At 35.9% G+C, this 23,499-nt stretch overlaps 1 long non-coding RNA gene across 1 annotated transcript; it reads right to left on the bottom strand.

Annotated features, from left to right (window-relative positions):
* Positions 1 to 1,081: 1,081 nt before the first annotated feature.
* LOC104138318 (uncharacterized) lies at positions 1,082 to 23,371 on the bottom strand. The gene is made up of 5 exons (XR_692892.2): positions 23,201 to 23,371; positions 18,164 to 18,270; positions 8,269 to 8,446; positions 6,460 to 6,545; positions 1,082 to 4,233 (listed from the first exon to the last, which is right to left on the bottom strand). It is a non-coding gene; the product is annotated as an uncharacterized lncRNA (long non-coding RNA).
* Positions 23,372 to 23,499: the final 128 nt, after the last annotated feature.

The following is a 23,499-nucleotide window of genomic DNA, read 5'->3' as shown; positions in this document are numbered from 1 at the left end:
GTTCCTTAAACACTTTGAGCCCACATGTAATCAAACATATTCAACTGGGAGCCGTTGATAAGGAGTCAATCTGAAAATTTCTGAGGCACAGTGGATGTGGAAGAATCAAATGCCATCAGAGTCCCTGTGGTATGGTGAAGTACTCCATCAAGTTGTTGCCCTGTGGACCAGAAAGCAGCGGGCCAGGCTTTGTATTAACTTAGCAAAGCCTCAGAAGAGGGACTTCTTTGACTTGTTATCAGTCTCAACTTGTGTGAACTTGTTGTGCCTTAGTACCAGTTATCTTCTGTTATGATATGGAGTACAAGTAAGGGGTAATAGCAGAAACTCTGAAAATATGAGCATGGGCTGAAAGCAGTTGACCAAATAGGTCACTAATAGTCAGTTAGATCATTGAAGAAATGCAACCTGAATGCTGGGTAAAAATAATTTAGCCACAACAAAGAGAATGTAAGATTTAAGCTAGAAAATAGTTAATCAAGGGGATAGAGCACCTGATCCAGTTTGGGAAAGTTAATCCATCAGATGTCACACAGCGCATAGTCTGGAGGTGGGAGGCAAAGGGCTAAGAACCTGCCTAGAGACTCAAACATAGTGTAAGAGGATAAGATTTCAATATGATGGAGAGATCATCTTGCTGGACACACTGTATTGAACCTGCAAATACAGCACCTGCTTCAAGAACCCTAACTCTTCAGTGACCTTTCCACCAGGCGATCATTCAGGACTACATTTAGTGTGTGTGCCTGTTTGTGTGTCTGTGTGAGTGTATGTATGTTTTGCCTTGGATTCTGTGCATTTCTCCCCTCTAACTGAATTACCATCTATCTATAAAAAATAGTTCAATGTGACTTGTAATTGGATCATTACTACTTTGGGCAACAATGTGGTAGATGTCATTTTCTATACATAATGTGAAAGCAATAGATCTTTCACCAAAAAGCTGTCATTCATTTTATAGTTAGTTTTTCCAAAGCCATTTGTTCCCACAAGTGTATATGAATGGCTGTACTATGTTAAATAATCAGCTTTGGTGGGAAAAATTGTGGAAGAAGGCAAGAGGACAAATGAGAGAATTCTTGTCAGAGTCATATACAAGACCTTATTTATTTAATTCTTATGTATGCAAGATATGTAAGATCTCAAGATCATATTAGTGTTCATCTTGTCCAATATTTTTGTAGGTGATAGTGTTGTCAATGAGCCTTCAAGGCGTGGGTAAGGAGCACCACAGCAGACAGCAGTGAAGTATCTTTACCAGATGTTTTCGTATGTGTACATAGATCTTAGTATTTTAGTTCTAGATCATTTTAGTAAGATGATCTAGAAATAATCTTTTTTTTAATTAAAAAAGATCATCTGACAAATCATCTGACTTACCTCTGGTTGGGGCAAAATATTGTCACAACCCTAGTCTATACTGATCAGAACCAGCAACTAGTCTTAATGCAACTGATGACTAAGGGAGGTGAAAAATACCATCAATCATTGAAATGACTGGTGAGAACACCTTCACTTTAAAAAGTGCCAACAATAAATTAACAACTGCTTTAGGAATAGAAATATTTTTTCTTAGTATCATTTACTTAAGGATTTCTCAGCTAGAACAGATAGGAACATAGACACGAATAGAATCTTTTTATGGTTACAAATGTACAGCTGGCTGTCAAAATTCCCACAATGTAATATGAATAGCAACAATGGAATATTGGATACTCAATAAAATGAAACCAGGTAAGAAAAAAATCTTTACAAGCTAGTTGATGTAGTTCAGAGTACTTGAATAGCAATAAGGTATAACAAGAAATTGAGACAACAGAAAACAAATGAGATTATTCACAACTGAGAAAGGCTACTTGTGTTTTCTCGGTCAAAAGCTGGCAGCTTTCAAAAAACACAGAAAGATGAAAAATTATTCAGGATATTCACAGGAAGCGGTCAATCCTGAGATGTATTAAAAACAAATGCAGCACAACTCTGGATTTTTTTAATCAAGGTTTTCCTCCCTCTCCTCTTCTGTGTGTGTCATGCCCTTTAAAAAACAATTTCTGAAGAAACGTTTCATAAAAAACATCAAACATTTAAGCAATCAGACCTGCCAGGAAAGGAAATGAAGATGAGACATGGACAACTTTGAATCTCATTAGAATTCCTGCCTTGGAGGTCATTGTTAACCTATTTTCCCTCTCCTTTCAGAAGTCATTATCTGTGTCAGTTAGGAGAAAGGAAAGAGATAGGAAAATACAATGAAGGTCTTCTTAACCTTTAAACGACATATATAGTTTAACTTGTGGGAGATACTGATGCTGCTGATAATATAGTCATTTTTATCTGGAGATAAAAGTGCAAAAAATAACAAGGGACTAGAAAATTATGTGAGGTGAGGCATATTCTTACTACATCTAGAAGTGCTGAGCATTATAAGAAGTATATAAATAGACTTGCTTCAGCAAAGCCTTTTATACATTATTGAACTTTCCCACAGATTCAGTGGTTTTGCCGCTATGTGGTAACTGAAAAAATGTATTATAGTATAAATCAGAGAAAGATCAAATCACGGAAAATGTGAGCAATACAGTCTTCACTCAGAATTATAGACATTCCCCTCCCTAACCTCATAGATTCTTGTTTTTAGCACCACTTACGGGATTATTATCTATGGAGCAAGGAGATAGGACATAATAGGACATAGGGCTGCTTGTCTACTTTTGCTTCAGTACTTTCTGCGGCTATCTTTTGCCACCTCATAATCTTTTCACATAGCAGAATTTCCAAAAAACCTTTTAGGATAAAACTAATCAAGGAAATTTTGGCCAATATGTCTTATTTTCATCTTGATGAAGAGCATGGGGAAAGACACAAACTTCATTTTCATTCCACAGGTGCCCAGAGGAGATACCTCTACCATTATAAGTAGTTCTTCCCCAGCCACATGTATCTCCTTTACATGATCAAAATTGTGGCTTTATTTGGTCAAGAAGGAAGGAGGTAGAAAAGGATGTAGTCTAATTTCCCGGGAATCCTATAAGATTATAAGGATTTACAAGGATTGTGTTAGCGTCCTCAATATTGATTTTATCTTGTTTTATTCACACATTTTACCCCCATCAGGTGGCATTCTTTTGGCAAATGACTGCTGTAACAGGCAAGACAATGGGAGAAAAGATTCTGGGTAGAAAGCTAAGATATAAGCCTTCTTTATACAGATGGACCCAATTTTCTTGTACAGAGGGGGAATTCACACTTGTAGGAGGACAATCTCCTACCCATCTCAGACCACTTTTCCCTATCCTAGTGAAAGAAAACTCAAAAGGACACTATAAATTGACTCATAAAAGAATGATAGGCCCTTTATTCAAGAGCAGCCAACCAGGTGGGCAGGAAAGGAATACGTACTCAGGTGCTTATAATTCAGCAAATCTCCAAAGCGTAGCTGCAGATTCTGACAACTGATCTGCCAATTTTCATAGCATCTTGGCAGTTTACAGTAACGCACATCTACCATTTACATTTAGCTACTGTCAGTTTTTGATTCCTAATAAGCGCAACTTAAATGACATTATCAATTAGAGCGTCATCTTCATCCACAGCAATCGTCATTATATTCTTCTGTTTTAGAAAAGAACAATTTGAGGATAATAAGCATTTGAAATTGAAGGAAACAGTGACAGTTCTAAGGTTGCTCAGCCTGGAGGCATTCTTATTGCAGCTCTGTTTTCTCTGTGTGATGTTCATGACTACACATTTTTCCCATCTATGTTTTCCTTCTGAAACAGCAGTAGCAATATTAAGAAGCATGTTTTGCTGCTATCATGGGTCTCAGACACAGGATGCTCTTTGGAGTAGCTCAAAAGAATACTGACTGGTTTGCAAACTGTAAGAGAAAGGCTAGAGTATCAATAGCTGTGTCATAGGCTTACTCCAGTGAATATACTTCTTCACACTGATAGTTCTTCACCCTTGGGAAGAAAAGTAGTTTCCTCTTGGTTTATGTAAAACATAATTAAGTCTGAAAACAGTAGAACATATCTGATGTGCTCCTGATATGCACCAAAGCTGAGGCTAGTGTGCAAAAAGAAAGAAAGAATGAAAAATTTTGCTGAACTTTCAGTCCTGTCATGATGGATTTCAATCCATTTTCATTTCCTGTTGCTTAGTTCTCATAAGCTAAAGCTTGCAAGACGCCATGGTCTTCTTTTCGCCTCTAGTTGAACGTAATGGCCAAAAAATATCCTTGGAGACATAAAGAAGGTTATTTTTTTTATTTGGAAGGTCATTTATCTTAGGCTGGAGACCAGTGTGTGGGCAAGAGTCCCTGATATTTATCTGTTCTGTGAGTGAGTCTACACTGCAGCAAATACAGTGTACAATAGACTACTAATAATATTCATGGTAACATGAATATTAACAAAACCTAACTGCCTGAGTGTTTACTCAGCTTCTTAGGAGGGAATGGAGCTACTTATAAAATCTACCTGTAGCCAGTACCTAATTTAAACCTAGAATAACTATAGTTACACTATATATCCATCTGGGTCTTGACACTCTATTTTGTCACTTGTTTTGTAATCTAAATGCATTGTTGACACATGCCAAATACTGAATTGTAACTTCTATTCCATTTGTCATTCTGAGGATGATCCATATAGTTCCAAATTATCACATGAAATATGCCTGAGCTTTCTGGAATCAAGATGGTTTAGTTTCTAGATGACTGTGAGCATTTGCCTGAGGCTTTTGAAAGACAGCAGCAGATCACAAGCCATGAACGGTGGCATTTGATTTTAAGTTCTGTCCCCTTTACTGTATTTCATCTTTGACAACAACTTAGTCAAAGTAGAATCAAGATGATACAGACTGCTGAGTTGGAGGGCACTTTCCCATACTAAATTAATATTTAGGACTAAAATATTCAGCATATGCCCTTCTTTCCACTAATTGAAAATATATGCATCTACTACTGGAATTATCAACTTGGAGATTCAGCAAAGATAACAGAAAAATTCTGGGAATCCTGCCATGGATGCTGAGCAGTTTTGTTGAAGCTGAGATGATTCGACCTGAGTGGTTTATATTTCCTAATGCAACTATGCCTCATTGGAAATTTCTGAATTTAGCTGTGCTGTCAAGTTATTGTCCTTCCTACTTTTCTTATTTTGAAAGCTAATGATCATTCATGAGAAAAATATGCAAAAAAGAGAGCACAAATAAAACTATAGAAAACTACTAATATCATGTCAGAGATAGTGAAAGGAAAATGCATCTTCAAGATAAGCCCACTTTTATGATTCTGCAGTTTTTATTTGAAGAATGTGAATCCAAATGAAATAATTTAGTACAAGGTTCAGAAGCTTTTGGTTATTTACTTGTTCCACACATATTCAAGATAGATCTGTGTCATGCTACTTGCTAAATAAAGAAAAATGACTCATTTCCTTAAGAACTGGAGGGGTTTCTAACAAAGCTAAAACTTCAAGCTATCATAATACAATAAATAGAAAACAAAGCATTATTCAGGAATTTTTTTCTGTACATAATTGAGGAATAAGATTCTATATAGAGCTCTAATTACCACTGATGGGAGGGAAAATGGAAATTATAAAACATTTCAGTGAACGCTTTGATACTAAAATAGCTGTGATTTCAGAAGTATTTTTTTCCTATTTTAATCGTCATAGTAATTTCTTACTTCATTCCAGTATATGTTTCTTAATTGATGGTTCTTATAGTAAGCAAAGCTGAATGTAAAATATTGTTTGAAATAAACATCTTTTGATGGCGCAGTTGTACAAAATGTGTCTTTCTGCTGCCCATATACAGTTAAAAAACAAAAGTAATTTGACTATATTAGGCTAATTTTGCTAGACAGATTCAGTTCATGCTTCAGCTGTCAGAACAACTGCTGCCTTCATACTGATACTGATTTTGACGTTTGTTTGAGCAACTGAAATATCACAGATTCAAGGTAGGCTAGATAATTGTGGTGCTTTATTCTAAATGATTTTTAAATGTAAGGTTAGTTTAACAAAATGTTGTACTGAAGAATTTTCAGATTTTTCCTAAACACAGAAATGTATGAACTACAGTTGCACAAAATAGGAAATAGATGATTCAAATAAATTATTCTGCAGATGTATGTATTAATATAAACTAACACATAGACAAATTACTTCTGCGAGTTTGTTAGTTTATGCCATTTATAAATATAGCTTATTAATTGTCAAGCCTGTACAGCCTTAATTCCCATTTAGTGGAACAGGATTTAAGCTTTTTTAAGAGTTTTCAGGTTCAATGTATCACAGCAATGATGGAGAAGAATGAGGAGAAACTGCAAACCGTTCTGATAAATTACATTAACCATACATCTTTGAACAACTCGCCTGAATTTTTTCCATTTTGCCATTGAAACAAATGAAAATGCCTTCTGGCTTGGCTGCAAACATAAAAGAATCAACTTACCCAAATCTCATCTCCCCAAAGACAGTAAATTACGTAACACAGTGAGACTGTCAATATGCCAGTGTGGTATGCAACAGGTTTATGGTCTGTGGGAAGAACATGAACAAAGAATTTATGTTTCCAAAGTTCCCCGCTTCAGTCCATAAAAAAGAGTGGAACCGCTCTGGAAGCACTTAATTGCTATGAAAACTTGCTTGTAGGAATCACAAGTTAGTCTGTGGAAGAATTTGTAAGCTGTATAATGCATGAGACAAGTCAAAGGAAAGGTATTTTTCAAACTCCTGTCCCAGCATATTCAGCCTGCACTTGTAACCACCCTAAAGTTGCCTGCCTTTTTTTTTTTCTCCAAACTCATAGTCCCCTTTCAAACTGACCCCTGACTTGCAAAGGTTTTGCTCTGTCGCTGCTGTTCACTCATTCTTAAACTTAATTAGACTGTAGCTGCTGTACACTGTGTGATGCTGCTGTAATCAGGCTAGAAGGCTGCTCTCATTTTGGATGCAATTTCCTCAGTTAAAGGATGACTTTTTAATGATACAGAAAAGATAAATTGCTTTGTAAAATGTAATTTATATTCATGTGTACATATGTGTGTGTGTTTATGTTTTAAATATAGTCCATATTAATATAAATTCTGATATGTAAGTCAATATTTACTATCTTTGTGGCAAGAAATAATTAGCTTTAAAAAATCCTTTTTCGTTTAGCTGGATCTACAAAAAGTGAAAGAGTTACCCAAAACGGTTGGAAAAATTTCCAGTAGTTCACTAGTCTGTGTAACACATGGAGGCCTCTGTAAGTACACTGCTGAGGGAAGTTAGTTAAATTAACTGCTGTGAGCTTTTTCTGCAAGAATTGAGTATAACTTTGCTGAAGAAGTCCATTCGCTGTCTTCTGCCAGTGAGCCAAGTGGTTAAACTTATTTATGTGGAGTTCTGAGCGTTTTCAGATTTGAGTCCTGACTGTGTCAGTGCAGGTTGTTCAAATCACAAGTCTACTGTTATCTTCACTGTACATGCTAGTCTCAAATGTCTACTCTGACCTTTAGGCAAGTTATTTGCACTCTATCTTTTTATGACTGAAATAAAGTGGGTAGCCTTCCAGCTGATGAAACCTTACTTTTTATACATATGCCTATTAGCAAGGGCAGGCATAGCTTTGAACGACACATGAAAATAGATGTTTCTTGCCTTATTTTTAGCTTTTGCAGAAGAATTTCAATGGACAAACGTTAGCTCCAAGACTAGTTTCCAAAAAATGAACATCCATTTCACATATACTGCAGTAAATACTAGATGACACAATTCTCTGTTAAATAATCACTTTTCAGGTAATATCTACTTTTTTATTCGCTTTCCTAGTGACACTAACTTGAACAATCTGTCAAACAGCTTTCAATCCAGTAGATTTTTTTAAAGTGAGAGCGTTCAGTTTGATTTATATTTTACTTGTGCCTGAAACATGGGAAGGTGTTTCACTTCAGAATATAGAGAATAGCTTTTCCAGAAAGCTATCTGTGGAACTGAGATTCATCTCCTGTTCACATCCAGTCATTTCTTCAACAGTTTCTACCTTTGTAAACCAAACTCCTGTTGGGCCAGTATCCTTCATGCTTGGTTTTAATCTTTGAGTGTTCTGCAAAGTGCAACTAAACTCTGGAAAATTCAGCTAAAATAATCAATAGCAGTTAGAAACATTTACCCATGTGAAGAAGGGGCTTCAGATGTGTCCTATTCAAATATCCTCTAGGAGAAAGGCAAAATAATTCAAGAAAAGAAAGAAATCAATTTCCCCCTATAACTGTCATACCTGGAAAATTGTTGAGTAATTCAATACTTAGGGTTATTGTTTCCTCCAAGCTTCTGATCACGAGTCCGATTTTCCCATTTTCTGTTACCAGTAGGTTTTGAGATGAAATTTGCTGCGCTAATTATCCACCTTCAGTTGAGTTATTTGGAAGTCTTTAACTGAAATCCTTGGGTGGGTTCTGAGAAAAGATTTAGGAAAGTTTTTTATTTTACTGAAAGTTAAAGCAGAACTTTACCAACTACTTTCCCATAAGTTTTGTGTAACGGTCCTTCCCCCCACCCCCCCGGCCCAAACCGGTAACTTTGCTCTCTAGCTGACCCAGGCAACTAAGGTGTTCCAAAGAGAGTTACACTTCAGACCTGGATTGTAAAAGGAGAATCACCTCTGCAGTGATCACTGCATGCATGTGTGTCCTAAGGCTCCATCTGAGACAAGTATAAGCTGCTGTGGGTCATACCGCAGTACTCACTTCAGTCCTGGTCCTTTAGCTAGCCAAAGCGTCCACAGTCTTTCCAAGCCACAAGCTCCCTAAATACCTGCTCATTGGAGGGGAGGGAGGAAGAAAGTGGGGTGACTTCTACATAGTTTGCGTAGAATGCGTAGAATACCAAGATGATAATGAGGGTGAGCAGAAGGAGAGAGAAGGAGAAAAAGAGAAAAAGAAAAGAGACTCTATTCCAGGTATACTTAGTGAGACAGGAATCTCTGGGAAGAAAGTAGCATGCACTTAAACAGTTAAAAACTACAAGGTGTGTGCAAGCAGGGGTATTAGGCAAAGATGACCAAGCTAATACTAATTCTAGTATTTCCTAAGTTCTGAGAGTTTCCCCTTGAACCTTAGTATTTTTTGAACATATGTCATTAGGCTTTTTAGAATGTGAAATGTATTAAGTCGTATGGAGTCATATACTGAGATATATATATGGCTACTTGGAATGAAAAATCGAATCACTCACCTAAGATGTTCTCCGTTTATGTATTTTTTTGTTTCAAAAATGTGTACTGGTATAATTTATGATATTTGGATTATTCTTTTAAAGAACATCAGGTGCAGAAATCAGCTAATCAAAATTTTTTTGATAGAATTCAGATAAAAACGTGAGTTTGAGGCTACACTAAAATGCTATATTCATTAGCTTTTGCTTGCATTCAGTAAGCTTTCCCCCCCTAAAGCAAGGACCTTGAATTGTTCTTAAAGCTTCTTGATTAAACCAATTAGTTTTAGCAGTAATACTCAAAAAATCAAAAAATCACTTTCAGTGAGCAGCAGCAGTAGCTGGGCAATTCTGATTCTCATGTCGAAAAAACAAATTTCCAAAAAACCCACCATTCAAAATGATCTAAGTCAGAAATCATATCATATTTTCTCAGATAGCTTGAAGGATAAATTAATTTATAGCATTTGCCTTTCTTTATTTGACTTACACTGACAGTTTAGGATATTTATTGACTCTAGCTCTCTACATAAGGAGGGAGTTAGTTTAAATGACTTAATTTTGAAGAAGCAAAAAATCTTTTAGCGTGCACATATTGTCATAGCATATAGATATTATCAGAATTTTTTTCAGAGCATGATTTTGGAAAAATGTCACATCCATTTTATTTTACTTAGACATATCATTGCCTTAAGCTAAATTATAATATTTGCAAATGAATCACAAATTTATAGGAGATTTAAAAAACCGAAATTTCATGAGATCTCTCAACACATTTCATAAAGTACAGGAATAATCCTAACATCTTAAAAATTCTATCTCTTTTAAACGTGCTAATACCCAAGCTTATGTTTGGAGCTGAGCAACTGTAACTTATACATACTACTTTTTCACACTGTCCCACTACTAACCACCATAGTAACTGTTACTGTTTTCTGGAACCTTACGCAAAGAAGAAATTGAATACACTCAAAATTCCTATTTTGAAAGTCAGGCATCTAGTACAAGTAAAGAGCTACTGAGACAATATTCAAGTGTTCACAGACACCAAATAAGCCTCCTACCAGGTTTGAAGTCGTGAAGGAATGACTTTTTCCACAGGAATCATTTAATTTATTATCTCTATCCCTTTGAAGCACACTTCATTTTCTAAGACCATTCAGACACTTGGTCATACACAGGTCTTTTGAAAAGCATATTCACAGAAAACTCACATTTCACTTCTAGCTTACAGGAGAGCCTCAAAGGTCAAGAGGTACTAAGAGAAACTAAACTAACACACCAAAATTACTGTCTTTTAATGCATAGATCAGAATTCTGTGTCTGGAGAGTAATTGAGAAATGTGCCTGTAAGTAGAAAATGTGAGTAAAAAAAGCTTAAACAGACTGTACTTCTGTTATCTCATTTTAATCTCCATAGTTTCAATCAACAAGATCAATTTTTTTATTTAACCTTGTTTTTCTGTTTGCAAGGTAACTTTCTTTCATGACACATGTTTGAGAGCAAGTCTTTTGAAGCAGTGAACCTCTCTGCCTAGCATTAGTTTAGGTCACCTTTGAACCTGTTATTTCCATACGATAACTTCCATATGACTTCCACCAAATGACTTGGAGTGTCTTTCAGGGCAACTGGCAGTAGAAGACCTGGCCTTTCCTGCTTTAAGGATTAGTTTATGAACAGTCTCAAAGGCTTATTTTTCTAATATGCTGCAATTACAGTTTAGTTCCTAGCCTGGGCTTGGGACTAGTGGAAAAGTTGGGGACACTTCTAATGGAGGAGATCTTTGTTTCTAAATTCAGAAACCTGAGCCTTGGAAGCCCATAAGACTTCTGTGAACTAGGTTATTTTGGACTTAAGTATAAATGAAGAGCATTAAGCCAGAGGTTTAGCTAAAATACAGGAAAATCCCCTTTGCTGTATTCTATCAGTAATCTGATTTTTCATTAAATTTTCCTAAATGAAGAGAGTGAAATGAATGAAGGAATGTATGTCATTTAAAAGGATATGCTCTAAATGATTTTTTTTTATAAATGCATTCTATTGCATTACTAAAAAAAAATAATGTTTTAGTAGTTAGGATAAAGCATTTAAATTCCTATGGTGTCAATCAAATCCTCTCTAGTGTAAGAGCCTACCATGCAGTTCAGATGATAAGAAGGCTTGAAATCAATATATTTTAGGTCCTTTATTTAATTTTTTTTTTCTAAATATCCAATGAATTCCTTCACTCTGGCATTTGATTTTCTTTATTGTTCATGTTTAATGAAAATATGAAACAACTCTTTTCAAGCAAAAGATAAGTTACATTATTATTCCAAATACTTGTCAAAACATTTGGAATGCACGTAGAACTTCCTTGAAGATGGGTCTATAGTATGAAATTTATATTGCTTATAATAACTTTAGAAATGAATTTTAGACCAATAGGTTTCTGTTGCATTAATGGAAAACAGGGGATTGTTCATATGGAATAAACAACACATCATACTTCCCATAGAGCTGCTAAAGTAAAAATTTATGCTGTGTTGAATAGAGTATCCCTTTTATAGCTCAAAGGCGTGGTACAAATTCAAGGCTTAAAAATATGTTTAGTTACTCTTATCCATGAATAGAATATAATGGTTTTTCATCACTATCCCTCTTCAAAAGTTGCAGAAGTACTGAAGTAAAAATCATCATCTGAACATACCTAGATACAGATTTCCTAGAAGTAAAATATCATTTCCAAATATAACATTATTTCTTTACAAGACTAGGGAAAAGGAGAAGAATGAAGGAGCAAGAAAGAAGAATGTTAGGCCCAACTTGGAACTAGAATCATGAAAAATCACCCTCTGGGAATTCTTCAGTTCTACTGTAAAAACTCCGGGATCAGAGTTTCCTTTATTGTCAGACTTTCCTTTATTGTCAATCCCTTACCTCAAAGAGATTTCTTAAGGATAAGCATCCTTTTGTATAATAGTACCAAAAAATAAACATACGGAAAACAACATCCTAGGAAGACAGAACAGCAGTGACTTCAATTTGTGCAATAGACATACCTGCTCTAGAAACTTTGAAATTAATTTGATAACTGCTGACAATGCAATCATGAAAGCCAGGATTTGGGTAAATGAGTAAGTTGGAAACGACTTAAATCTTTCTAAAAGTGTCTTCCCAAAGGAGTTATTTATCTGCCTTGTTTTATTCTGCGTATCAGTAGCACTGCCTTCAATGTTCAAGAGCTATGTATGGTTCTTTGTTTGCCTCAGTGACTGAGGCAACAAAATAGATTTGATCACTAAAAGAATTTTTCTTAGGACAATATCTTTACAAACACTGGTACACAAAATCATAGAGTAATCTGGACTGGAATGAAGAAGACCCCTAGAAATTAAAAATAGCCACCTCTTTCCCAAGGAAGAAGGTCCAACAAGAAAAAAATTGTTTGCAGGCATCAAAAAGAAATAATAAACTTTCTCCAAAAATCATCAAGAAGTTATAGCATTTCCCAGTGAACTCATCAAGAGTCTATTAACTTCTTTTCCTCCTTCTAAACATACCTATCTTGATAAATTTTATTCCCAATATTAGAATGCAAACGCACCTGAGCTGTCAGTGATGGAGTTTCTGCTTCTTCACATTTGGCACTGAGTACAAGCAACGGACACAAAGCAGAGGGGGAACACTCAAGTCTTATTGGCAGCTCTCTGCCTGGCTCTTTATCTGATAATAGCCACTTAATATGAGTGTATGGAAAAAAATAGCAGCCAGATAACAAATGAGAATGTGGTTTAAACCAGATAAACATTACTCATGACTAAAACAGTTTGCCAAATGAACTACCATCAGTACATAGCAGAAACTCCATGTTGAGTTAATAAAAGTCTACTCAAGGAGCTGTGGGGCCTACAATAGCTATGGAGGTAAGTCTGCATACATGAGAGGTTATAAAATGTTTGAGAGTTTTTTCCTGTTTAAGTAGATGGGGAACTATAATTCAGCTTTTGGTTAAAATTGTCTAAGACAAGTAGGGCAAAAGTGAGTCTAGGGGTGTAGTAACTGACTGAGAAGATCCGTACTCTGCTCACACAGTGTACTCAGACAGGAACTGAGGGACAGGGCACTTATTTCTTCTCCATGTCAACTAATGAATGGGCTAAATAAAGCATAAAGCAGCAAAGGATTCATCGCTGCAGTCCCTGAAATTGTTGTTCCATGGATAGATTACCGGTTTCTAAACTCCCACCTGCCTCAAGAGGGAAAATACTGACTCAGCCAAGGAGCCTCAAGATCCGCATGAGCCACCATGGGAGATTCGTTAGGTAGACACAAGCCCCTGTGTAGTTGTATACATTTGTCTTATTTATATGAGGAGATATTGGTGAACAGCATGTACACGTTAAACCCCTCTAAGCATTTGTGCACACACACAGATTTCTAAAAATAAAATAAACAATCATGGCTGGGATAAATGTATATTCCAAGTATTCAATAATGCTACTTTTAATAGATGATTTTGCTGCAGTACTAAATTATAAGTTTGCTGCATATCATTTCCTCCAAGTAAGCATCAGTTCTGTCTCCTGTAGAATCTATATTTGTCCTTTTAAAAAAATGATTTTGACTGACATTATGACTAATGAACATATAGGGAAGATATAAGATGCTTCAAAAACAAAATAAACTGGCAGTTATATGCAAGCTTCAGAAATTTAATATTTCTGTCCCAAGTATAAAGCAACTAGGACATAGATTATTTCATCTGCCTCCCACCACTGTCTTCAAGTAGCACACTGAAAAGTTTTATGTGATTTAATTATTCCCTTATTCAAAGAATTAAAGTTCTGAAGCTCACACATTGCACTGTCTTTTCTATTTTATTTATTTTTGAAGTCCTTTTCCTTCCTACAATCATTAACCTTAGAGATCAGTCAAAATCATGAGGAGGAAGAATGCTGCAGGAAAAGAACAAATACAAACTACTTGTAGGAAGAAACACTAAAACTTTTAGAGGGTACCCAAATCTACGTTACTCTGCCTGTACAAAGAACCCCAGATCTCCCTTCCTAACTATCTGAACTAGACAGAGGGCTTTTTCGTTTATTAAATTTATAGATAATGCTGAATGGAAAAAAAATGAAAAAGTCCAAACCTAGTATACTCAAGCAAAAATGAAGGAAAGCTTGATTAGTTTAGAATCAGATAAAATGTCAGAACTATACTTACAAATATGAAGAAGAAGGTAAGCTTTTGATTAATGGTGTCTTAAGTGATATGAGCAATGCTTAGAAAAGAGGTACAAAAAAATTTAGAAAGAAACAAGTACTCTTGTGACAACAGTCATCACAGCATCATGAGTTCCTTTTCAGAGAAATGAAATGCAGTGAGTGGCAGTGGTGCTATGATTAGGTGAGTCAACTAGATAAACTTTGCTCTTCGAGACCTTGGAAAGTTCAGCTGGTTTATATCCATTAAAAAGAGGAAGTATAACTATTAAATTACAAACCAAACATCTTCCTTATTCAACTGCTTTGAAGCTATTAGAGTTCTAGAAAACTCTCAATAATTGTAATAGGCTTCAGAACAGGTCCTATGTGAATGATAGACTTTTCAAAATTAATGAGCTATAGAAAACTCTGAGGTTCCTTTGCAGAAAGGAAAGATCTAGTGAGACTGAGAGCTGTTACCAGCAAAGTATTAAGAAAATAGAGCTTCATGTATCCATTATATATGATATACTTTTCAGCTTAGAGAATATTTTTGGCCAGGATGAGCACTAAACCAAAAAAATGACCATGATTCAAGTTCTTACTTTGCCATCATCTTCATATATGACCTTGGGCACTTTTTCCTGTTTATTTGCAAATATTAAGAACATTAGACACCTTATAGCAGCATTGTGTGTTCTGTGCTGAAGATATTCAATTGAAATAGAAAAGGGAGTATTTGATTATCTTTGAAAGCCCTGATACATGGGCCCTAGATCAATATCTAGTCAAACAGCCAATTTCTTTATTTAGGCCATACTTAACAGCTTATTTGTTCCTTGCAGCCTGTTCGTCTAGACAGAACAGGAAGGCTTGCATGGGGTGATAGACAAAGAACTGTTCTGCTTTCTTGTTCTACTTCCAGCAGAGAAGTTCATGTCATGTAGGAGAAGAGAGCATTGCTGCGCTGTGCATGACCAGCCTTGACTGTAACCACTACAGCGTTTAATACGCAATATTAGATGCATACCCTCTGGGCAAGTACAGCCCTCACGGGAGAGAGAACTCAGCAAAGTCTTTTATTCTTTGATATTTGCAGGTTATGTCAATACCTGAGAGTGTGTATGATGACTTGAATGTCCATGATCGTGATACACTGATCTGAGGCAATGTACCACTCATAGCTATTTCTTGTTTGTTTTAGTTGTAACTATTGTGTTAAATCCAATGTCTACACTTTATTTTGAGGTACTGTCATTTGATTCCACAAATGCGAGGTTAACAATGTCCAGCCTCAAAAGTGGTTTTGACAAAGAAGTGTGTTCCATCTGAAATTAGTTTTGATCTCAAAGTACTTTGCAATTTGTTTGTTCCTGTGATTTCTGCGCAAATGACATATAAGCTAAAGATTTGAATTAGAGGCACTGAGATCCACCTTCTTTGCTGGCTCAGCATTTGGAAAGCAGGATGCATTTTTCCATCAAGTAGTGTACACGTCCAGTGACTGAGAGGTAATCACATGCTATTTTTTAAATAGATAAGCATTTTAGGAAACAGTTTTCATAGACACACAGCTTTGCCCTCCACCATGTTATCCAGCCATGAAAGCTCCAGCACTGAAAAGGTTGTTTCTAAGTTCCAATATTTCTTACATCGATGTGATATTTTCAGATGATATGGTAATATAATGGCTGTTGGAAAGGCAGATAGTAATGTCTCTAGAGAGAGGTGGCTAACTCATTTCAGCTGGAAAACCAGGAAAGACAACCTTCATTTCCCAGTGAAACTTATTATAAATTTCAGTTTGGAGAAAAAATAGTTAAAAATACATACTTTGCAGGTCTAAACTGGTAGAAGAGGCTTAAATATAACTTTTCTATGTAGCTAAAAAAGCCCCAAGCAAAAGCAAAAATACTTCCTTTCATTCATGTTGCCATATGTGCTATGGGAGAACAGATGCCCTTCTAAGTATAGCGTTCACTAAAATGAATTTTTATTTATTCGACTGACCTTTCTTTGAATTTATTTTTGATGATAGTTTTCCTGTTTTGGCATAAAATTTACTCTTGAGGGGGCAGTGGATAATGACATTCCTGTTTATAGTAAAGTCTAAACATTTTGTTGAGCTCTGTGATTTTTTTCAATGAGCTGCTGAGTTGTTCAGGTGATACTAAAATATAACACCTGTTTTGTCTTGAGTAGGCTCATTTTTTTACAGTTGTATGCATACAAAGATTGATAGTCTTAGAGTAAGGATTGACATTCTTCTAATTAAATGAATAATGAATAAATCAGTCATTTGGAAATAATAGCAAATAGTTTTTCAGGCATATTTTGAAATAATTGTCATGTCATTGTGGATTACAGATATTATTAAAGATGCAAGACTATTTTTATAAGTCCTCTCAGAAAATCAATTATGCTGTGCTGATGATGCACTCTTGTTATGAGCACTGTCAATATTTTTAACTAGAGGCAAAACTCCACATCTGTAGGAAAAGCACACATTTTGCTATAGCCCTTTGGAGACTAAACATGCTTTTTGGTGTACATTAATTCAGTCTTTTTTGCCTCTACATGCGGGGAAGTAATTGGTACCTGTTCTGTCTTCCTTGTCTACTGTGAAGCAGATAAATACTACCATCTTCCACCCTTGTTCCAGTACAAGCCTTGCTAATAGTATATGGCACAAAAAAGACATGGGGGTTACTGTGTGTTGTCTCACTTTGCTGTAAGTCCCTTTGTAAAATTACAGACCACAAAGAGTAAGGAATAAAGTAGCCCAATACTTTGTAGCAGGATATGTATATATCTGCAATTTTTTATTTATTGCTGCAGTGAGTTGTTATGTGTATTATTTATAAATCTCTCCAAAACTAATCACTTTTTAGATAGAAATAGTTACATTCTTCAATCATTTTTGAGAAATGAAAAATGTACCCTAGTCTCTGAGAGAATCTGCCTTACTCCAGCTAAAATTTCAAGAATGAAAGCTAGGTCATTCAGCAGGGGACAAGAGAGAAGACTAATCATCAATAGAAAAATAGCACTTACTCTACCTGTATTCTATTAGGAAATACGAATTAAAGAAGCAAGAGAAAGCCAAACTGCAACATCAGCAAAAATGTCCCCATAAAACAAAATTTTAAGTGGCTAAGATATGATCAGGAATAATTTTTTTTTTCTCTACAGTCTGATTCTTCTGGGCAAAAAATGTAATTTTAAATACTGCTGCAAGTGAGTATTCAGTTTTTAGTAACTTCCTCTGCTGGTTGATCTTTGAGAAGATTTTGAACACTAAATCATGTTTGATGAAAAGGTTTCCATCAAGCTCAGCGAGATGAAGCCAGAGGAAAAAAACATGTAAAACATGAGACAAGCTGTTAAAGCAGAGTTGTTACTGAGTAGAAATAACCAAAGAAGGAACTGTGGTTGGCATCAAAATGTGCTTCTTCCATGGAGATCTTCTCAAAGGTTCTTTGATAGGGTAGTCTTTGTAAAAAGATGTCGTATATGCATGCACATGAATTTCTGGTCCTTAGACCAAATCTGAGGCAGGACTGCTCTCAAGAATATTACTGATATAGCCTTGCAATGTCTCTCTCACATCTGTAAATTTTAAGATATTATATCAGAGGTAACAAGCATAGTTTCCTGAGCATTTCCTTTGCTGTTGATTTCTCCTTTATACATGTAAATTCTTTCAAAGAGGGAGTAGGAAGTGATCATGACTTGAGAGAGAGCTGCTGACCTAGGGCATTACCTCATACCTGTGACTTTCTGGTAGATTGTGGATGTCCTTGGTCCAGCAGGCCATATCCACAATTGGAGCACTTGAGAGGGAAGACAAAGCTTCATGTGATCCACCATCTCTTACCTGAAATTTAGATGATAGTTTGGTAGCTGACTGTCACCTAGTCTCCCCACCTTCTCTTATCTTAAAATTTGTAGAAAATTTATGAATTTCTTTTAAGATTCCTACTGCTCAGACACCCTCCACTTACTAGCAAAAGGGTGACATGGGCAATTCTTTTTGTTTCTCTTACCTTCAGATTGTTTATGTAACCCATTATCTGAATGAGCCCTATGTTACTTTTCTTTTTTGAAAGGGGAGCTGGGGAGAGAGGGTGTGGAAGGGTGGTGTTTTGGAAGGGCTTTTTTTTTTTTTTCGGTGAGCTTCAGTGTTTGTCTGAACACCTGATTTACGCCTTTCAGGAATGGCTCACTTTAAGACCAGAATGATGATCTTCCCAGGTTTTCTGACCAGTCAGCAGAACAAGGATGAGCCCTAAAGCAGTTCATGGGAATTACAGAAGTGATCTCTCATCATTAGCACACCAGTGAGTGTAGTCCTGTGCACAAAATTAGCCTTTGTGGGTACTGCCAGGATGGAGGCTTCTGTCAGAGACTTTAAGCATTGACCAAAGTGGGTACTAGGAGTAACTCCACCTACAAGTAACACATTTCTCCATTCATAATATTTCCTATGGATAGTATTTTGCTATTCTGTTCAGTCTGATGAAGTAATGGATCTGAAGTGCATCAAATAACAAACATACAAAACACTAGCTGCCATTAAGATCTGTATTTAACAAACCTCTGACATGTCATCAAAATAGAATATTTAAGACTAATTTTTCTATTTTGATTCATATGCACTCTAATTTAATAAAGGTGAAAGGGAAAATGAAAGGATATTAAATGTTTATTTTTGTCTTCTGTGCTTTTGAAGTGAGGGTTCAAACTAAGGTTTATTTCTTAAAAAACAGTATTATAATGCCAATGTAAAACATCTCATTCCTTGATCTAAAAAACAGAAGAGTTTCTTACAAAACCATTTTGAAGATATTTGGGTTCTCCAGTCAATTAGTAGCAAAAGAATTTTTTAGGTCCTTCAAAAGTATTTTAGAAGGATATCCTTTATTTTGTCTCAATAAGTGTCAGCTGATTTGCAAATATGAAAAGTTACAGAAGCGAGGTAACAAGAAAGTAAGCTGTGGAGTCCTACTTTACTGGTTAAGTTGCTAGCACTCAGTGACATAAACTTGGACATCAATTCAGAGAATTTGAAGCACGACAAGATGGACTGCTTTCAGTTAGGTAAAGAAGAATATATGTTTTATTTAAAGAAAGACTCATTCTGTGCTTTAGCTGCACTAATAGGACCTAAGAGATCCAGGATGTGTTCGCAGCTCTGCCCCAACACCCTCAAATTACATCTAATATAACTTTATTTTGACAGAGTTTATCACACATCTAATATAACTTTGTTTTAACAGAGTTTATCGTCTCACAGCTGGGTTGAAGTTCAAGTAGGAGAGCTGTGGTTTGCCTGCATTCTCTGTGGAGACATGCCCTGTGTTCCCTTCAGAAAGTCCTTCTGCTCTGTTTTTCTTTCCTACAGAGATCTCCCTACCTCAGCAGATGCATGCAGAAAGGCAGAAGTGCAACTATGTTCCGTTTTTTTCAGAGTAGAGGTTTTTGTCTCGTTAGTGTAGATTTTTTTAAACACAACGTGCCTTTATTTAGTTTTTTAATGAAAAATATTAATGAATTTAAAATAGAAATTTAATGAAGAATTTCTCTTGGTTGATGTTCAAAGGGTAAAAGAATTTTGAGGGCTGAAAATAAAATTAAAATTATGCCCCAATGCTCCCCACACGAGGACAATTACTTCTGTGTGTACTATATAAGGAAAAAGAGACTACAAGGAAGAGCAGCAATAGTCCAAGAGCCAAAGGTCATTGCAAACTGAGGAAAATGGAAGCAGAGAGCCACAGCATACTTCAGGAAGAGTAGTGAATTTATATATTGCATTTTAACCAGTTGTTTAATATGTAAATACATTGGATAATACTAGACTTTTCAGGGGTTTTGCTTCACTTTTTCATGAAGAATAGAAAGATGTGTTAGGGTTCCGATTAATTTTGAACTTTCTTAAAATGAAAGTAATAAACTAGATAAGATTTATTGTAAAAGTTCGGTCCAAAATTATTCTTACGAGTCTTTCTGAATGCTTCCTATTCCGTTCTGATTTTATGGTACAATATAGTCTCCACCCTCTTTTTTTCCCCTCCTACCTGCTTTGCAACCTCTCTCTGTTTCACAGACTATAAATTAGCAGTGTTTCGCTTCTCACTTCTTACTAACATACCCAGTGTTTCACAGGTTGCAACTAATTTTGCTGTCATTTGCTGTAGAAAATACAGGCCTAATTAAACTCTGAATATTCATTTAACATCCAAAGCAATATTTCTCCTTTCTTACCATACACTCCTCACAAAATGTCCAAATTTCCTGTTCCTCCCTGAGCCTTCTCTTTGCCAGGACAAAGAGTCCCAGCTCTCTTAGCCTCTCCTTGTATGAGAGATGCTTCAGTCCCCTAATCATCTTTGTGGCCTAATTCTTGGCACATTGTCTAGGATTAGGTGGAGAGCCAGCTGCATGGGATAGCAACCTGGAAAGATTTTTGAACATAGTTAGATGTGTGCTTCTCCACTTACTTATTGTATACTTATTCCAGTTCGTGCACTTAAATAAATTAAAGCTTGCATTAGATACCTTCTATTTTTAATAGTGCTTCCATATATATCTTAAAGACCATTGCTAATGCTAAAAATGACTGTCATGACTTTACTGTCCTTCACCGTGAGTTTCTTTGCTGTATCAGCTTATATATTTTTATCACTTTTTTCCTGGCTCTTCCCAGCATCGAAATCACAGTGTTTCTTGCCTTCGTACATTCTTAATACTATTGTATGCTCTTTTCTTCTCTATTTATTTAAGTTCTTGATCACTGCTATAGTATTGCACAATAATCTCGATGTATTTATCCCTAGGTATCTACGTTTAGAATTTATATGTTTGACTGCAACCTGTTATTTCTGCTATACTTGTACCATACAAAAATATTGTAGCATATACATCCCTTTTTTTTTTACTTTAATTATAAGAAATAATTGCTTCCCATAACTTTCTCCAGTGACAAGTGGAATGGTTCTTCACTTTTGTAGAAACAAAATGACTGATTTTTTTAAGGTCAAAATGCCTTTTCATTATGACGTTTTTAATTAAATTTTGTTGGAAAAAAATTCGAATGTCATTGACCACTTCCAAAAGAAGGAATGAGAAGATTTTTTCATGTTGCATGCGTTTCTTACCATGATGTAAGAAGAAAGATGATATCTCCCACATCGTCCTGAGATGGAAGGCCACCTCCAGTCATTTCAAACACTTTTCTAACACTTTTAAGACCCCACGCCTTAACTTTCTTTCTTTAATTGTTTTCCTTTGTGATAAGTAAAATATAAGCAAAATAAGAAACTTGCCCCAGAAGCACGTGATTAATGAACTGATTTTCTAAAATATGGTTCTCTAATACTGTCTTTTTTGCCTTGTCATTCTCATTTACCATTTATGAAGAACACCAGCTTACTGCTAATATATCCTCATGCGTAGTCTGCTATTTTCTTGCTTATTCATTTTATCATACCATCCTAGACTCCATTTGCCTTACTGAAATCCAGTATTTTAACAGTTAGCTGACACTGTTTCTTCATTTATCCTACTATTATAGCTCCTTCATTATTTTTTTCCTTATAGATTTCCCTGAGCCATCTGTTTTCTCCTGTTCTGAGCCTCTAGTGTACTACTCCTACAGAATACAGATGGCTCATTTCATCTAGAGTCACTATTTTTAAGAATAAAATACTCACCACCTGTCTCAGTGTGGGAACCTTGATTTGACAGGATTGGAAAAGCAGCCTGCAGAAGGATGATAGGAAGGAATGAGAGGATAGAGCAGAAGTCCTGCTCCTTGTGTGGGCTGTCGTCCCTCTTGCCACCCACCTAGCCCGAGGGAGAGGGGATTTTGCCAGCTCTGTACTCCCCTCCCACACCCCAAGTAATGCAGCAGCTGTCAAGGTACTCTGTGGTTCTCGTTGTCTGTGGTTTCTGCAGCCTTCATGCCTGTAGTATTAGCATAGGAGCAGTGTTTATCCTGGAGGCCAAAAAGGAATTATTCTTTTGGGAGCTACAAAGGCTGCATAGATCTTTTTTTCACCTTAGTTACAGCCTCAGTTAGTCATAGCCCTAAATCTAGGGCTTCAGCTACTGAATATTACATTTTCTTAAAAGGTTTAATTCTTCTGAATATTTTAAGTAGGTGAAGAATGTAAGGATCAGCTCCTAAATGTAAAGGGAGATGGGATAGCATGATGGACATAGACTGTAATACTCCTCCTTCCTGCAGGCTGTGGTTTGTGCTAAGCCAAATGAGAGCCTACCTGGACATGTAGATTACATTGCAGGTACCATTTCTAACTTCATTAGATTAATGTGATACTTCAAATCACCTTCCAGAAGATGTTCTACATCCACGGCAGTATCATGTAGCTGTCTGTAATCTACCTCTAACATCTATCTGTAATTTGCTATTCCCCAGACTGAGATTGCAAAAAAAAAAAAAAAAAAAAACCCTAATGACTTGTTTACAGATTGCATTACATGTAGCATGGGGGGTAAATATTTAAAAAATGGTAATGGTCTCCACAGGTCTCAATTTAACTGTCCAAACTTAGTTTTGGAATTCATGCTCAAATATTAGTATTTACTACAGGAATTCATAGTATTGGAATGCATAATGCTGGAAGAGAGAGTATTGTAATATATATATACATATTTAGCATTGGAATTCATAGTATTGGAATGCATAATGCTGGAAGAGAGAGAGAGAGTATTGTAATATATATATACATATTTAGCATTGGAGTTCATGCTCAAATATATTTGCAGTTTGCCATTCTTACCTCTCAAAGCATGCTTAATACCCATTTCAATATTCATGAAGACTAAATTTTGATAGCTCTGCAGCAAGCCATTGCTCCATGCACTAGAAACTCTTGAGAGCTGGTCGTTCTTCATTCAAATTCTAGCACAAACACAGTGCTGTTATATGTTCACAGACATTCTTGTAAATCATTACTGTTAAACACTTACAGAATGAAACCCTTTGGACTTACCTACATTTCACTGCTGAACCAAAAGCCAACATTATTTGACTTGATAAGGTAGTCCAGTGTCTTCCAAATGCAAAGTCATTTTTGTG

The sequence above is a fragment of the Struthio camelus genome, chromosome 4, assembly GCF_040807025.1.
Source record: "Struthio camelus isolate bStrCam1 chromosome 4, bStrCam1.hap1, whole genome shotgun sequence".
In the NCBI taxonomy this organism is placed as follows: domain Eukaryota; kingdom Metazoa; phylum Chordata; class Aves; order Struthioniformes; family Struthionidae; genus Struthio; species Struthio camelus.
Note: the sequence above shows the minus strand (reverse complement) of the source record. Positions and strands in the feature narration are given on the sequence as shown.